This window comes from Giraffa tippelskirchi, chromosome 3 (assembly GCF_054371585.1).
Source record: "Giraffa tippelskirchi isolate mGirTip1 chromosome 3, T2T-mGirTip1v1.2.pri, whole genome shotgun sequence".
Lineage (NCBI taxonomy): Eukaryota > Metazoa > Chordata > Mammalia > Artiodactyla > Giraffidae > Giraffa > Giraffa tippelskirchi.
The window spans coordinates 7,097,879-7,114,124 of record NC_137277.1 but is presented as its reverse complement, the minus strand read 5'-3'; the positions used below and the strand labels follow the sequence as shown (position 1 = coordinate 7,114,124).

Sequence of the window (16,246 nt, the reverse complement as noted above, 5' to 3'; positions counted from 1 at the left end):
GCAGGATGGGAACGCTAGGGGTTATCTATTGGGGAAGATAAACGTTGGATATTAAACTAGAGGAAGAGGTTCAGCTGTGAACAATAGCAGTGTCAATAGCAGTGTCAAACTCATTCGCACGAGGGACCTTCTTTCTGCGTCTTCCACAGCAAGAAGCAGCCTGAATGTTGAAGGACATGAGATGGACTGCTCTGGGCAATTCCTATTAATATTTCACTAGCTCTCAAAACAGAATAATAAATGGGAGAATGACCCTTTGTGACAAATGCCTCATTCCATTGCTGTAGATTTTCTAAATTAGTTATGGTTTTTTTATTTGTAGCTAATAGTAAGAATGTTGTTTAGTTGCTCAGTCACGTACAACTCTTTGGCGACCCCACGGACTGCAGCCTTCCAGGTTCCTCTGTCCATGGGATTTCCCAGGCAAGAATACTGGAGTGGGTTGCCATCTCCTTCTCCAGGGGATCTTCCCGACCCAGGGATCAAACTCGTGTCTCCTGCGGCTCCTGCATTGCAGGCGGATTCTTTACTGCTGAGCCACCAGGGAAGCCTTATTCATTTAGAAAAATTCAAGTAAGAATTCTCAGTTATAAGACCCTGAAGTACTGCCACCTTGTGTTAATTTTATATTTGTCGCTTCCCCCATTATGCCACTGTGTTTATTATGGTAGGCTTAGGAAGAGCTTCCTGACTAGGGTAAAATGATTACAGGTTCAACAGCTGATTTGTATAAACAGAAGGATGAAAACAAAGGCACGCCTCCCCAGGTCCGGTGGGGAGGGGCCGTTAACAGTGCTGTCAGTCGTCAAGGAGAGGTTCTGTGTTGGACTCCATTTCATCAGAGTGCTGTCCACATGCCACTCCAGTACCTTGTCATACACTCAAAGTGTGACTAGAAGCAAGTTCCTCCACTTGTGCAGCCTGGTATGTATCACAGACTGTTTTACCTGGGACTCTTTTGGGCTTATTGGTGATCTATTTAGTTATGATTGGAGAACTATTTGTTGAATCTCTGGTGCAGTGGTTCTTAACCTATTTGAAGGTCATACCCCTTGAGGCTCTGTTAAAAGTATTTCCCCCTTCCAAATGTATATAAATAATCCATATTTAGAACCTCTGCTTTATTTTGTGATAGAATATGTTAGGCAAAAAGACAAATCAACGTAAATGTAAAACAGTTCCTGCCCCCCAAGAATTTCATATTTGGTTGGGTAGAAATGACTCATATAGAAACAGTTATGTTTAAATGTAATAACATAAGAGTGCCCAGGATTGTAGCGTTATAGTAGGTGTTCAATAAATGAGTTAGTTATTGTAGTGGTTGCTAATTGTTGAAGGCATCGAGCGTTCAGAGAAAGAAGTTGTTGGGGATTATAGGTAGGAAAGAAGAGAAGCCCTGATCCTAAGTGACTGATTTGGGAAAAACAGAGAGAATGGCATTTCAGGTGAAAGGATTTACAGAGGGTTAGAAGTAATGCTCAAAATTCTCCAAGCCAGGCTTCAGCAATACGTGAACTGTGAACTTCCAGATGTTCAAGCTGGTTTTAGAAAAGGCAGAGGAACCAGAGATCAAATTGCCAACGTCCGCTGGATCATCGAAAAAGCAAGAGAGTTCCAGAAAAACTTCTATTTCTGCTTTATTGACTATGCCAAAGCCTTTGACTGTGTGGATCACGATAAACTGTGGAAAATTCTGAAAGAGATGGGAATACTAGACCACCTGAACTGCCTCTTGAGAAACCTGTATGCAGGTCAGGAAGCCACAGTTAGAACTGGACATGGAACAATAGACTGGTTCCAAATAGGAAAAGGAGTACATCAAGGCTGTATATTGTCACCCTGCTTATTTAACTTATATGCAGAGTACATCATGAGAAACGCTGGGCTGGAAGAAGCATAAGCTGGAATCAAGATTGCTGGGAGAAATATCAATAACCTCAGATATGCAGATGACACCACCCATATGGCAGAAAGTGAAGAAGAACTAAAGAGCCTCTTGATAAAAGTGAAAGATGAGAGTGAAAAAGTTGGCTTAGAGCTCAACATTCAGAAAACTAAGATCATGGCATCTGGTCCCATCACTTCATGGGAAATAGATGGGGAAACAGTGGAAATAGTGTCAGACTTTATTTTTGGGGGCTCCAAAATCACTGCAGATGGTGACTGCAGCCATGAAATTAAAAGACACTTACTCCTTGGAAGGAAAGTTATGACCAACCTAGATAGCATATTAAAAAGCAGAGACATTACTTTGCCAACAAAGGTCTGTCTAGTCAAGGCTATGGTTTTCCCAGCGGTCATGTATGGATGTGAGAGTTGGATGGTGAAGAAAGCTGAGCGCCGCAGAATTGATGCTTTTGAACTGTGGTGTTGGAGAAGACTCTTGAGAGTCCCTTGGACTGCAAGGAGATCCAACCAGTCCATCCTGAAGGAGATCAGTCCTGGGTGTTGATTGGAAGGACAGATGTTGAAGCTGAAACTCCAGTGTTTTGGCCACCTCATGCGAAGAGTTGACTCATTTGAAAAGACCCTGATGCTGGGAAGGATTGGGGGCGGGAGGAGAAGGGGACGGCAGAGGATGAGATGGTTGGATGCCCTCACCGACTCGATGGACATGAGTTTGGGTAAACTCTGGGAGTTGGTGATGGACAGGGAGGCCTGGCGGGATGCGATTCATGGGGTCGCAAAGAGTCGGACACGACTGAGCGACTGAACTGAACTGAGAGTATGAATGGAGTATGAGTTTCAAAGACAGTGATTAATATGGCAGTCTGTTTTGTAAATAAAAAATACATATGATGGTTAATGATCAGTACCCAAATCCAGCCCAATCCGTTGCCCAGAAATAATAAGTTTATTTTATTATCTCTCCTAATAATATTTTTTTCTGGACATTTAAAGATTGTACTGTATATGAAATTGCCTTTTTAAATCAGAAGACATCTCGTTAACATCACGGGGAAGGGAAGTGTGCCCTTCCTGCCTCACAGCGAATGTTTGGGTTGATTGGTCCAGGTTGCAGGACTAAGCCAGTCATTGTTGGGGTAGAGGAGATAGACTTGCTCTGGGAGATTTGGTTGAGGGGGCAGTCCCACCCAAGCTTCATGGCTGCTTCCTAGAGGCCCAACAGAGGTTTAGGAGACCACCCATTGTCTACCCCACCTGTGCTATTATAAACTCTTAGTAAAGAACGTTTGTAACAGCTGCCGAGTGTCTCCACGTCTGAGTGTACTTGCTTTAACCCTTTCACTGCTGCTGCTGGACATTTTACAGTGTTTCCTCCCCCTCCCCCCACTATTTTAAATAAATTTAGGTGACCATCCTTATTATATTTAGAGGCGTTTTAAAGAAGAATACAATTTAATATTCGGTACGACTTAAATATGAAGGGAAAGAAGAATTAATTGTGAAAATGGTAGTTCATAGACTCAGTGAGTTGGATAGTGGGGAGACTTGGGAGGTTGATTGGTTTTGGTTTTGGCATATCGAATGAGATCCAGTCCTTGGGTGGTTTTATTCATCTTTTGGGTGCAGTTGAGCAATCTCTTGGTACCCGCTGCTTATTAACTGTTCCCACTTAAAGTCTTCTGTTCTATCTTTTAAAAACACTAAAGGTACTGATGATGCCTTTTTTTTTTTTCTTTTGCTCATCATTTTCTGTCCCCCACCTTTCCATTATAGTTTGATTTGAGCTTTTCCACCTTAGTATAGATGGTACCAGATGTTTCTTTCAGATGAAACCAGCCAGTCACTCCTAGCTCAGTTGTGAAGGTAACATCATGCCAGAAGAGTCCGTCCCTGATGTTTGTCCCCTTCAAGTTTTACTGTGTTCAGCTTCTGTTTAAAATGCACACTGATTTCCTTTGAGTAAAAGGACAGCTGAATTTCCTGTACCGTTACAACAAAGTAGAAGTTATTAAAGTAGGATTTAGAATTGCTTTGATACAAGATTCTGTCTGGGAAGATTGAAATGATTCTAATTTAGAGAGTTTGGGGTTTTGTTTTTTTTGAGACAGCTGAAAGTAGGGGATCTGGTGTAAGATGAGCCACTGGCTTCTGCCCACTCCGTGAACTTTTTCCCAGTTTAAACACAAGCGTCTGGGTGGGCTGCTGATGGAGCTGCTGCAGGATCGCCATCCGACACCTGCCAGCTTGTGAAGCTCACATATTCTCAGTATCGCCATCATTTGATACTACAACTGCCAGCGAATGTCCTAAAAATAAAGATGGCCAGGAGCAGAGGAGGAGGGGCTTAACAAGATTAGTTTGATCTTGACTTTTTCTTCATAGACTGCAATTACGAATTTGGGTATATGGCTCAAAACTCCTAAATAAAAGGAATCTTGGTATTTGCAGATTGCCCTGCCTTCCAAAAAAATGGGAGGAGTTATTCTGTTGGAAGATTGACCTGAGGAAATAAGTAGTTGTTAGTTTTCTTTTTCCTACATGGACTTCAAAAAACTTTTTTGGTTGACTGAATTTAGGTTGGGTGCCAGATACTTGTATGTGAGACAGTTTAGAGTAATCATATTATTCTGAGCTCATTGTCCATAGCATTCTTAATCCAGAATAATTCTATTCCCTTAGCTGCAGAAAGTAAAACACCCTAATAGAAACCTAGTTAGATAATTGATTCTTAAAGTTTTGGACAAAATAGTATGGACAACTCTTTGGGAGGCCTGTTAAGGACAGTGTAAAGCATAGTGAGAATTAAGCACAGAGGTTACAAGCATGGACTCTGGAATCGATCAGACCTGAGTTCCAGTCCCATCTCCTCCATTAAAGCTGTAGCTCCTGGGCAAGTTCTCTGGCCTGTTTGAATACACCTTAGATTCCTCATTTATAAACTGGAATAATACCTACCTACCTTATTGGTTGTTGTGAGGATGAAATGGCCTAATATGTTGTAAATTTTGGCATCTGATAAATTCTTAATAAATGTAAGTTGTGTTATTTTAGTTATTTATTAGAGGAGAGGTGATTTACCAAACAGGCATCAAGTGTTTACCTTCTGCAGGTATGTTGTAAAACCAGGCACTACTTTGTGAAGGACATGGCCACATACACTCTTTAGTTGTACAGTTTCTGTTCACTAGTAGAGATGTTTGCAAGGAGAGTGGTGATGATAGATTTCAGAGTGGACATTTCAGTTGGGTTTTGAAGAGTGAAATAAGACTAGGTGAACAAACACGGAGGGAAGGGCACAGAAGGTGAGCTGGGACAGACAGTAGGTGGCTACAGGCAGAATGTGAGATCTTCGTGGAGTTGACAGAGGTAGTTGGAGAGTTAGGCAGAAACTGTATCATTAGGGAGATCATATGCCAGACTAAAAAGTACTGAACTTGATTCTTCAAGGGTTGGAAGTTTTGAAGGACGGTAAGCACAGTTGCATGGTAAGCACATCAGTTGCATTTTAAGAGAGAAATTGTAGCAGAGTGGTAAAGAAAGGGAAGTCAGGGTTTTGTGGAGATGATGGACATTTTAATTGAAGAGGACATGTATTTATACAGTAGAAGGAACTATACTCAGGGATGAGTAAGAAAGAAGTCTGCCTAAGGCTACTTCGCGGCGATGGGTACTGTTAACTGAGAAAGGTAATATGGGAGATGAATACCTTCTGAAACATCTTGAGTTCCATTTGGTTGTGGTTAAGTTTGAGGTGCTTGAGAGACCTCCAGGGAAAGAGATTTAGCTGTTGAAGAGGTTCTTTTGGGCTAGCGAGATTTGCATATATCTAAGTAGAATCGGAGAAGGCAATGGCACCCCACTCCAGTACTCTTGCCTGGGAAACCCCATGGACGGAGGAACCTGGTAGGCTACAGCCCATGGGGTCGCGAAGAGTCAGACACGACTGAGCGACTTCACTTTCACTTTTCACTTTCATGCACTGCAGAAGGAAATGGCAGCCCACTCCAGTATTCTTGCCTGGAGAATCCCAGGGACGAAGGAGCCTGGTGGGCTGCCGTCTATGGGGTCACAAAGAGTCGGACACAAATGAGCAACTGAACTGAAGTAGAATATAGCCAGTAGTGGAAGTTTGTGGAGAGGTGAGTTTTTCCTAAAGTGAAAATGTAGCCTTAGCACAACACCAGAAAGAGAACACTTGACAAGGTGCCAGCAGTAATCAGTGCTGTCCATGGGGGCGTTCCTGCTGTCCCTGAGACAGGAACGAGCCATTGTCGAGTTCACCAAGACTATCTTAGGTTGACCTTTTGGTTCATAGTTTTTATATTGATTTTCTGGTACACAGGTAAGCTGCATCTTTGTGTTTTTTGTCTGATTTGCTGTTACGACAAGCTTAACAAAAATTTAGAGTTGTGATTTCACAAGAAAGACTCAGTAAAACATTTTGTAGATTTAACATTCTTTGCATTTGTACTTTGGGTTTCTGAAAAATAATGATCAAAGAGTAGATCCATCACTACCCTCTAGATAATCCACATAATTTTACAAGGTGGAAAAGGTTTTCCAGAGAGAAAGCTTCAAAGCGAAAGGTGCTTTTATGGGTGGAAATGATAGGATCCCCTGTGGCTGATTTTAGAGGTCAGGAGTGGAAGACCTGGCACCCACTGCTTAGTGGTTAGGGATTAGGGCGTGAAGAAGATAATTTGGGTGTTCAAAATCTTTGAGGAAGGGTCTCTTGACTCTTTTTTAGAAACCAGGGGATCTGTGTAATGAAGAAGAATTTCCCTTCCTGCCAAAGCAGACACATAGCCTTTGTGACAAGTATGGCATCAGAATAAACTCTCCATTCAGCACCTTTATTTTCACTTGTTTCTTTCAGTCACCCACCTCACAATTGTAAATTTTTTTTTTTTTTAATCTTCTAGACTGACTTTTCTTCCTCTACTCCCCAACAGAGAAAGCCTTTCACTTTTAACTGGAGTACTTTATTTGGTTGTCATTGTTTTTCAGATTAGTAATTGGGTGATTCTGGCTGGAGGTGGGGGGCTGTTCTGCCCTTTTGAAGATTGGCCCACACAGCATTGTACTTAGGTGCCCACACAGGAGCTGAGGCAAGCTGGCTGAATTTTGAACACAAAAGCATGATCGTGTGGGTGGGAGAGTATATAGTTCTAGAATTTTTAAAGACAAGACAAAGCCCATGCACCTAGTGGGGCGGGTGGGATAAACTTTACCAAAGAGAACTTCTGTTTCTGTTTTTCTTGTCCTATATCCAGCCATTTAAAATACTGAGAACAAGAATAAAGTGACAGTTATTCAACATGTTATCTATTGCTTATTGGTAAAAATTAATATATTAAAAAATATTTGCTGGCTCCCAGATTATTAGTACTTCCTGACTTGTGTGTGTTCTGAGTAGTTTAGTCGAGTAAATGAGCTGGGTCTTATATTCTCAACAGGGGTGATTTCTCCACTCCCCTCAACGGGAGAAATTTAGTGGTTGGAGGGTGAAAAAAACCTTATTCTTTTTATGGATACAGTACAGAAATTGATATTCATGTATCTGTGAATCAAATTTTCATGTGTCTGGAGGGGGTGATTTTTTAATTGTGAGGCTGAGACATGGTGGGCATTTTTACTCTGGTACCTGCTGCGCCCTGAGCCCAACGCTCTGAGGATGCCAGTGCACCTTCTGTATTGTTCTCCTCTGTAAACTGACCTCAGGGCGATTAGCTCTGTTGCCAATCGGAGGTGCTTTGGGAATGCTTATGGGTATTACTAGCACTGTGAGCAAAGAAAAAGAAAAAAAGGTGTGCTTCTGACACCAGGAAATACAATAATGCTTGAAAAATATATTTATACATTTCACTGGGGAACTTTGGTTTAAACTAAAAATAAGCTGAGAAAAGTACTAGATGTGGGAAGACATGAATCCTGTGATATTTGCAATATTACAATTTACGGTATTAGTTTAATAGTCTGTATGAGTGGAGTTGCTTAGTTGGTAACAGGTACGTAATGGACGTAATATATTTTGCTCCTGGAGTCATGTTTTCAGAGATATTAAAACCTATTAAATTGGGAGGCTTCCCCCCTAATTTGAGGAGTGTTGTCCTGCATACCTGCTCCTCACCCCTCCCCAAACCATGGATTTTAGGTTGGTTCCTCAGACTCTTCCGTATTTCCCTCATACCTTCATTCAGGATGTCTGGTATTTTGCAGGTAGATATAAGAGACATGTCTTCCCTAGTGGCTCAGATGGTAATAAAAAAAACCTGCCTGCAAAGCAAAAGACTGGGTTTGATCCCTGGGTTGGGAAGATCCTCTGGAGAAGAGAATGGCAACCCACTCCAGTATTCTTGCCTGGAGAATTCCGTGGACAGAGGAGGCTGGCGGGCCACAATCCGCGGGGTTGCAACGAGTCGGGCACGACTGAACGACACTCACACACAAACACACACACACAAGAAATGGTAGGACGGTATATCCTGGTAGATTAAGCAGTTGGCATTTGTGATGACAGTTTTAAAGAGCCAAGTGTTGGGACCCATTTTTCTTAGTTGCCCTGTCCCTGCTCATGCCATAATGGTTTGTCTTGACCTATTTTTCTGTCCTTACGCTGCCTGCAGGAAAAACACTTATTTGCATCTTTGCCAGCCTGTAGTTCCTGTCCTTCCTTTCTTTTCCCTTCTTCTTCCCTTTCCCAGGAGGCAGATTAGCACAATGTCGTTTAGAACAAGCAGACCTGAATTTGAATTGAATTACAGTTTCACTTTTTATTAACTGTGCAGTCATCTGTAAAAATGCTCTCTCTGGGAAAGGTTGTCCTTAATATACATAAAAGGTCATACAGCAGGTGCACAATAAGTGCATTGTGCCTTTTTAAGGTATTACTTTAAAAAAGAACCATTCCAGCCCAGCATTCTTACTTTATGGGGGGTTTTATGAGGCCCAGACAGGCCAAGGCACCGGAGCAAGGTTAGCGGCAGGGGCGGCACGGACTCCACTGGTCCTCAGTGTTCTTTTCACTCCACTGCCCTTTCCTCTGTGTCCTGTCGCTCCTGGCTCTGCACACACACACGGGAATGGTGGTGTCCTGTCGCTCCTGGCTCTGCACACACACACGGGAATGATGGTGTCCTGTCGCTCCTGGCTCTGCACACACACACGGGAATGGTGGTGTCCTGTCGCTCCTGGCTCTGCACACACACACGGGAATGATGGTGTCATGTTGCTCCTTGCTCTGCACACACACACGGGAATGATGGTGTCATGTCGCTCCTTACTGCACACACACACGGGAATGATGGTGTCATGTCGCTCCTTGCTCTGCACACACACACGGGAATGATGGTGTCATGTCGCTCCTTACTGCACACACACACGGGAATGATGGTGTCGTGTCGCTCCTTGCTCTGCACACACACACGGGAATGATGGTGTCCTGTCGCTCCTGGCTCTGTACACACACATGGGAATGATGGTGTCCTGTCACTCCTTACTGCACACACACACGGGAATGATGGTGTCCTGTCGCTCCTTGCTCTGCACACACACACGGGAATGATGGTGTCCTGTCGCTCCTGGCTCTGCACACACACACGGGAATGATGGTGTCCTGTCGCTCCTGGCTCTGCACACACACACGGGAATGATGGTGTCCTGTCGCTCCTGGCTCTGCACACACACGGGAATGATGGTGTCCTGTCGCTCCTGGCTCTGCACACACACACGGGAATGATGGTGTCGTGTCGCTCCTTGCTCTGCACACACACACGGGAATGATGGTGTCGTGTCGCTCCTTGCTCTGCACACACACACGGGAATGATGGTGTCCTGTCGCTCCTGGCTCTGCACACACACACGGGAATGATGGTGTCCTGTCGCTCCTGGCTCTGCACACACACACGGGAATGATGGTGTCCTGTCGCTCCTGGCTCTGCACACACACACGGGAATGATGGTGTCCTGTCGCTCCTGGCTCTGCACACACACACGGGAATGATGGTGTCCTGTCGCTCCTGGCTCTGCACACACACACGGGAATGATGGTGTCCTGTCGCTCCTGGCTCTGCACACACACACGGGTATGATGGTGTCATGTCGCTCCTTGCTCTGCACACACACACGGGAATGATGGTGTCATGTCGCTCCTTGCTCTGCACACACACATGGAAATGATGGTGTTTTGTTTTCCTGTGTGAGCTAACGCTGAGTTTGACCTAAATTGCATGGGTAGGGATTACATTTGGGTAAATTCTTAAGGATAGTTCTGTAGAAGCCTTCTAAAATAGGATAATTATCTTGCCCATGTTGGTGACTTCATTTACTTACTAGGTTTTATAATAGGAAAATGGATTGGAAAATCTCCTAAAATCCCATCTGGTCCTTTGATTTTTATGTGTGAAGGACTTAAAATTACCAGGAATTGTTCCAAACACGTAAAACTGGCCCATGTTGTCCAGAATTGTCTAAGATGTGAGTGTGTGTGTATGTGTGTAGGTGGGTGAGAGAGAAAGCGAGAGAGACACACAAACACACACACACTAGTGCTTGAAATTGGTTGAAACCATATTTTTGAGATTTAAGCTACTGAAGTATTTGCTTATCATGAACAAAAAGAAAACCAGGCATAAAAATTGATTATGTAATAATCACATTTCCTCATTTGCATTTGGGAGATAGCTTATCATTTCTTTTAAGGAAGATCTAAAATATTTTGGGGACATACTGTTTCACCAACGAAGAGTTTTCTTGCAAGACATGCCCTTGAGGACACCAGAGTGAACAGATGAGGCACCTGCCCTCAGATAGCTTAGTCTCGTAGAAAGGACAAGTAGTCACAATATATTGAAGCTGGTATGATGATAGAGCTGTGGTAATAATACAGAGATCCATGATTGCAGACAGAAAGTGATCCTTAAATCTTGACTTTGCCATCTTACCCAGAGGAAACACATACGCCGAGTCTGAAAATCATCAAACAGCTTGGCAGTTGGGAAGCAGCTTGCAGTAGCAGTAGTATTGTTGGCATTTGGAGTTCAAGAAAGGAAATGGCAGGAGGACTGGAGAGTTGGGGGAGCAAGTAGTGGGAGGCTTCGGTGTTCAGTGCTGTACTGCCTCCTGCCAGGCAGGAAATGCTGTGGGCTTTGGCCAAACGATTGATAAGCTGTGCCATATTAGCCAAAGGAATTGATCATCTCTGTCTTTTCACTTATGTTAGTTAGAAGGTTCATTGTCCACACAGTTAAGTACAGAGTAAGAAAAATAGCTCTTGTAGGTAAGTAAATATTGAAAGTAAAAATGAGACCATTAGGCCTGCTAAGATGAATTGATAGCAAATTGCATTTTACCTTAATTGTTTTTTTTTTTAAATCCTTATATTTAACATTTGTTTAGAGTTTTAAAGACATAATGCATTTTATTAACCTTTTTCTCCATTATAGGTGATTTGCTGCTGCTGTTGGTGGTGATGGTGGTGGTTTTTAATCCCAATTTAAGTTACACTATAGCCTCTCGTAGGTCATCTGTGAACATACTCATTCCCCACTGCCTTCCAGTGTTTGTTGAGTGTTTACTGTGTTACACAATACAAAGAACAGTCAACAAAGAGAGGTCACGATATGATGAGAGAATTTGTTGCCGACAAAGGTAGAACTGTCGTTGAGAATAATAGACAATAGTACTTCTGCATTAAATTATCTCAGAAAAACTTTGTGGCGTTGGAAATAGTGTTCTGGTACTTGTTCTACAGTTACCTGCATCTAGAGCTCTGTTTACTCTAAATAAAGCAAAGTCTCTGTCAAGCCTTACCCACTTCCAATAGAGTTCCTAGGCTGCTCTTGTTTTTTAAATATTTATTTGGCTGCGTTGGGTCGTAGTTGCAGCCCTCAACACTTGGGATCTTCAGTCTTCCCTGTGGCATGCGGAATCTTTTAGTGGAGGTGTGCAGGGTCTTTAGTTGTGACACGCAAGCTCTCAGTTGCAACATGTCGGATCTAGTTCCTTGGCCGGGGTGGAACCCCGGGCCCCCTGCACTGGGAGTGTGGAGTCTTAGCCACTGGACCACCGGGGAAGTCTCTAGACTGCTTTTGTGTTGCCTCAGTTCTAAATGTGAACACACAATGGAGGAGCACTGAGTGTTAGAGAAATGAGAAACCTTTGAAGGACTTTAAGCAGATCGACAGTCTAGCTTTTTTTTTAATAGGCTTTACTTTTCAGAACAGTTTTAGATTTACAGAAAACTTGTACAAAGTGTTCAAGTATGCCCCACACCAAATTTTCGCTGTTTTTAGCATCTTGCATTAGTAATTTTTTTCCAACAAAATTTTTTTTTTTTTTTTACAATCACATTGTTATTAACTAAAGTTGGTACTTTATCCAGATTTCCTTACCTTTTCCCTAGTGTCCTTTTTCTGTTTCAGGATGCTACAGTACACTTAGTTGTCACATTTGCTTCGCCAACTCTTGGCTGTGACAGGTCTGGCTTACATTTTAATAATGTTATTCTGGTTTGCAGAATAGAGAACATTCTGAAGGGGATAAAGTGAAAGCAGTGAGACCAGTTGTGCAGATACAATGTAATTATCCGGGGAAGAGCTATTGGCAGCTTGGACCAGAGTTCTAGCTGTGGAAGTGGAGAGAAGGGATTGACTTAGGGCATATAAAAGCCATCTGACTACATGAGAAAATTAAGAGAATGAGTGTTGGTAGAGAAGAAAATAGGTTCTGGGATGGAGCCCTTGGGGCCCTTTAACAGTTTATGAGATAAAAAGAAACTAGCAACGGAGACCAAAGAAGAGCAGCTAGTTCAATAGGAAGAAAACCTAGGTTGTGTTGTATCATAGAAGCCAAGCAAGTGTTCACTGCAGAGTAAGTGACCACTCTGTTGTGGCTTCTGATGGGCCAGGTCAGATGGGGGCTGGGCACTGACCTTTGGATTCAGTAACAGGCCATCATGATCACTGGTGACCTCTGAGTAGTTGCAGTGGAGAGAGAGCAGAAACATACCGGGAGTGGGTTCAGAGAAGGTGAGTCAGGGTGGGGAGTGGGGCATGGGGAGCCTTGCTAGGGGGTGGCAGTGTCTGTGTAAATCTACACCAAAAGAAAGCACTGCAAACTAATATTTAACTATAGTTAATAATATGTATGCAGAAGTACTTAGGAGAAAGAGTACTAATGTCTGCAATTTTGAGATACATTAAAAAAATAAAATAGGGCTTCCCTGGTGACTCAGTGCTAAAGAATCCACCTGCCAAGACAGGAGACAAGTTCGATCCCTGGTCTGGGAGGATCCCACATGCAGAGGAGCAACTAAGCCCGGGAGCCACACCTGCTAAGCCCACGTGCTGCAACTACTGAAGCCTGAGCCTCCTAGAGCCTGTGCAGCAACAGAGACCCAGGACAGCCAAAAATAGATCAGTAAATAAAATTTAAAAAAAATAAGACATTGCAAACTAACATTTAACTAATAGCTAATAATATGTATTTGGAGAATGCTGATGATGGTAACTTTGTTACATTTTAAAAAATGGATAATGGGAGATTGTATAGATATGTGATAAAGCACATATTGTTAATGGCATAATTTAGGTGGTGGGTAAATGTGTGGTGGTTGTAAAACTCCTTAAACTTTGCTCTGTGTTTGAAAGCTTTCATAATAAAATGTTGGGAATGGGAGAGAGAACAGGAGGAAAGAAACTGGAGACAGGGGATGTGAACAGCTGTTCCAGGGAGTTTTGCTGTAGAATCAAAAGAGGTCTGTTTTCATCCCAGTCTGAGAGTTGGGGAAATAATAGCGTTTTTATTTACTGATAGAAAAGATCCAGCAGAGACAAAAAAAATTGATGATGCGCAAGAAAGAAGGGAAAATTACTGCACTAATGTCCTTGAGCAAAAATGTAGGGTCCAGCCCAGAAGTAGAATTTTATGTGGTTAGGAGCATGGACAATAGAAATAGAAGGCAGAAGGTAAGGATTACAGGTACAAGTGGTTGTACATAGGTGGTGGGAGCTTTAAAGGATCTCTTCTATTTGCTTCTGTATTTTTGGTGAAATAGAAAGAAAGATCATCTGCTGGGAAAGATACTGGAGGAGCTGTTGAGGCTCAAGGAGAAAATGAAATAGTCATCTGGGAGGGTGTGAATGGACTCAGGAAATGCTGTGCGAGCCTGCTGGAGGTCTTTCATGAAGTCAAATAATTAACTCATGTTTAAAGTCTCAGAAGGAGAACAATGCAAAGGAAAGACACTAGCAGATTGTTTTTAAAAAAAGAAGAAAGAAGGTAACTTCTCCAAGGTGATGGATGTGGATTTTTGGAGGAGGAGGGACAAATCCACCCTCAGATAGGTTATTGTTAAATTTCAAAATGTCCAGGAGAAAGACTAGGTTCTAAAAGCATCTAAAGAATAAAGAAACAAGTCTCTGTGAAGAAATGATAATCAGATTGCCAGTAAACTTTGGATGAACAACTCCAAATACCAGAAAACAGTGGCTTCATAATTCTAAAAGAAATGCTGTTCAGCCTAGAATTCTGCTGAATTCTACACCTCACTGAACCAGCATTCAGTTACAAGTGACGAATCAAGGCAATTTCAGACATGCCAGGACTGAAATCATTTGCTTCCCCAACACCCTTTCTTGGGGTGTGTGTTACTGGTGCCCTACCATAAAAACCAAGAATGAGGAAGCCTTGAAGTCCAGTAATCCACACGTCCAACCAAAGAAAGTATCAGAGGAAAAGCCCAGAGTGATAGACTAAAGAGGGAAATGAGTATTCCAGACATTTTCTTACACATACCATCCTTGAAAAGTTGTAATAATTTAAAAATATATAGAAGCCAGAAAAATTGTGATAAATCCATTAGAACTCTAGGGAAAACAGAGGCCATCCAGTAAAGGGAGTACAGATTTTAAAACCAGCCTCACTGTATCTCCCAGGGTTGCGAACTGTGACTTCAACAGTGAGAATTCACCTGTAGAAAACTGGCCATTTTGGTTCTGGTCAATTCAGATTCAATAGTTGAGTCATTATGGATCTGTTATGCATAGCCATTCATAGCCTTTGACCTCACGAGGAGGGGTCAAGAGGTTAGAAAGGCTCAGTAATAATCATTCTGTAGTGCCCAACAGCAGTCATATCTGAGTTGATCATCGTATGGCTGCTCATTTTTATGGTTTGGAAAGCTCCTTGTTGTTGTGGGCAAGAGAGGAACGCCATATGCTTGGTTTCCCCTTGAATTTCCAGGCAGCACCGACATTGTTCTGTTAGTCCTGTATTGACCCAGAACTGTGGATGGCACACTAGTTTCCCACTTTAAATACTGCCTAAAATCAGGAAGTCGTTCTTGTAATCTGGAATTGAGGGCCTGACAAGCCCGTTGTTAGCATTAATACATCCTATTATTTAGTCCTCTTAGTCCCTCTGTTCTCTGCAGGTTGTGACGTTTCTGTGGGACGAAAGTGCTGATTTTCTACATGAAACAGTGTGTAGGTGCTCAGATAAAACTAATAGGCGGAGCAGGGCGGGGCTTGTCTGCCTTTGATGGTGTAGGCTGAGAACAGAGTTGCCTGGCTGTGCTCTGGCTGCCCCTGCCCCACCACCCTCCCCCCCCAACCAGGCCTCCCTCCTGCCTTCTGAGCCATGCAGCTGCCTGAAGGAGGCTGTGAGAGCTGGTTAATTACAAGACAAGTCTCCCTTCTGTCGGTAAAAGGAGGGGTGGTTAGTTCAGCCTGTCTGTCAACAACAGCTATATTTGTCTCTAATTCCGTTAGAGAGGTACCTAGAAAAAGTTGTCATATCCTGAATTCTCATGTCTGTTTTCTTAATGAAAGTGTCTGTATTTGGGGTCACTTTTGGAAGTAGAGAAAGTTTAATATGTGAGTAAGCATATGTTAGGGTATACTAGTTCAAATTGAGTATTTTCATAGAGTCTACAGTTTGCACATTATAGTATTTGAATTGGTTGTTTGAAAAAGTTATGTCAGTTTTGTGTAGACGTTTTATTAATAGCTATCAAAACATCACCTCAGCACAACTGAGGGATTATCCCTTTTATACATTTCATTTTATTTATGGTGAAAAATAAACTTTTAAGTTTTAGATTATGTGGCCTTGAGAAGCTAGTGATATGACTTGAAATTTGATCTCACTTTTTACTGTACTATGTTCCCTGTTCCTGCAAACAGGGTGGAGGGGTAAATTTAACAGTGTGAAAATAATGCGTATGGGTTTCTTAGTGTTCATCTTAGAGTCTTCTCAAGGCAATCAGAATCCCCCCACCCTAGTCAAAATGTCCATCTCTTCCGGCCTGGCTTACTGAAATAGCCCCTTAGTTAAGTGG

At 42.6% G+C, this 16,246-nt stretch overlaps 1 protein-coding gene and 1 long non-coding RNA gene across 5 annotated transcripts in view; one reads left to right on the top strand and one right to left on the bottom strand.

Annotated features, from left to right (window-relative positions):
• The window catches only part of GRB2 (growth factor receptor bound protein 2), a 67,288-nt gene that overhangs the window by 26,928 nt on the left and 24,114 nt on the right, over positions 1 to 16,246 (top strand). The gene's annotated exons all lie outside the window — the stretch shown is intronic.
• On the bottom strand, positions 8,365 to 10,531 carry LOC145540582 (uncharacterized). The gene is made up of 2 exons (XR_014078397.1): positions 9,408 to 10,531; positions 8,365 to 9,234 (listed from the first exon to the last, which is right to left on the bottom strand). It is a non-coding gene; the product is annotated as an uncharacterized LOC145540582 (long non-coding RNA).